This window comes from Halyomorpha halys, unplaced genomic scaffold, assembly GCF_000696795.3.
Source record: "Halyomorpha halys isolate HHAL.00 unplaced genomic scaffold, Hhal_1.1 Scaffold242.1, whole genome shotgun sequence".
NCBI lineage: Eukaryota > Metazoa > Arthropoda > Insecta > Hemiptera > Pentatomidae > Halyomorpha > Halyomorpha halys.
The window spans coordinates 378,912-381,306 of NW_027106343.1; positions in this window are offsets into that span (position 1 = coordinate 378,912).

Here is a 2,395-nt window from a genome sequence, read left to right on the forward strand (position 1 = left end):
GAGCTCTATATCTTAAAAAGTAGGAACAACACAAGAAAACCTAAGAGAACGTCATTTAAAGAAGAGTAAATTTGCTAAAATATGAGACCTAATAGAGTTATTTACGTTAAATAGTTTTCGAGATATAGCATTTTAAAAGCAATATTTCATAAAAATGTTGTATAAGACGTACTAAAAGATCAGTAGTTTTTAAATTTATTTTGAAAATTTGATATCTCAAAAACCATTTGACATACATATGTCTATTAGCACTCAAATTAAAGCTAGTTTCATGAGATATCAAGTAGTTAATGATGTTTATCAGCGTAGAAGTAATAATTTACATGAAATTTGCTAAAATAAATTGATTTATAGTTGTTGGGATAAATTTTCTTTTTCCAAATTTATACTCATATGTGATTAAAAGTACTACCCCTACGAAGATAAGTGTCATAAACTATTTTATAGTAAGTTAAATTTATTTTATTTTTAGTGCTAGAAGACAAACCTGCGCCTTATGGGTCTAGAGATATATCTTTTTAAATATCAAACATTTTATTCGAACAGCCATAAATTAACATTTTGAGAATGTATTTTGTGAAATATCATAAAAACTACCTCTCCTAGAAAGATAAACATAATTAACTATTTTATAGTACATTTAACTAGCTTTGATTTGAGCACTAGCAGACATCTGTACGTCCAATGCTTTCTGAAATTAAGTTTTTCATAAATCCAATTTATTGTACGAACTACTATAAATCAATTTATTTTAGGAAATATCATGAAAACTACTGTTCCTTCGAAGATAATGGTCAGGAACTACTTTATAGCTCGTTAAACTAGCTTTAATTTGAGTGCTAATAGACATCTGTACGTCGAATACTTCCTGAGATGTAGTTTTCTCAATATAAATTAACTAACTGCTAATGTTTCAGTAGATTTTTAAGGAATATTGCTTTATAAAAAGTTATGTCTCGAGAACTATTGGACATTAATAGCTCTTTTAGGGCTAATATTTCAGCAAATTTACTCTCCTTTCAATGATGTTCTCTTAGATTTTCTAGTGTTGTTGGTAGTTTTTAAGATATAGAGCTCCGAATTAAAAATCAATGTTTTTTTAAGATTTTGAAACAGCCGCCATTTTGTAATCTCCCTACCTATACTTGGCAGACTCATCAATTTTGACTAGTAATTATACATAGTTGTTATTAATGTAATCAAAAATTGGGGTGAGATAAGGGGCCTTTTTTTCTTCCCGGCTCTTGCACTATATTAAAACTAGCCAGATGCAAAAGGCACCCGGACTTTATGGATGGGATATCGATATCAATAATATGGAAATATCGATATTTTTTCAGTAAAAGGTGAACAGTACGAATGTACATGTGCCAATGGAACCTACTTCCAGTCGTAGTGCAGTTCTTCCTAATAATGGACGATATTGTTCTTATTGCCGATTCCCCCGAGCGACTTCAGCAAGCAGCTATGGAATAGAATGAAGAATTGAAGATGAAGGTAATGACCATCAATCCCCTAAAAAGCAAAATATTTCAAGTCGGCAGATCTCTAGAGGACATCAGGATTGTCTGTAATGAAGAGGTGATAGAGGTGGTGACAGACTATACCTATCTGGGCACGATAAACAATAAGTCTGGAAAAGTAGATTCGGAAGTATCAAGCAGAATATCGAAAGCCAATCCCGTCTACTATACGATCTGCAATACTGTTATCGGAAAAAAAGGATGCGAAGTGTGTTGTGAACTCTAGAGAGGAGGCAGGTGAGTAAAAAAAATTAATTTTGCATTCCGAGCTCTATATCTTAAAAACAACCAACAACGCTAGAAAATCTAAGAGAACATTATTGCAAGTAGAGTAAATTAGCTAAACTTTGAGCTCTGATAGAGCTATTTACGTCCAATAGTTCTCGAGATATAGCTTTTTAAAAAGCAACATTTCATAAAAATGTACAGAACATACTTGGTAACGGTAGTTAGTGAATTTATTTTGAAAAATCTATATCTCAAAAACCATTCGACGTACAGATGTCTATTAGCACTCAAATTAAAGCTAGTTTGATGGACTATAAAGTAGTTTATAACTTTTATGTTCTTAACAATAGTAGTTTTTATGATATTAGCTAAAATAAATTGATTTATAGTTGTTTGGACAAATTTGTATGTGCCAAATGTATATTCATATGAGAATATCATAAAATCTACTACCCCTACGAGAATACTTGTCATAAACTATTTTATAGTAAGTTAAATTTATTTTATTTTTAGTGCTGGAAGACATATCTGCGCCTTATGGATCTAGTGATATATCTTTTTAAATATAAAACATTTTATTCGAACAGCTAGAAATTAACATTTTATGAATATATTTTGTGAAATATCATAAAAACTACTACTCC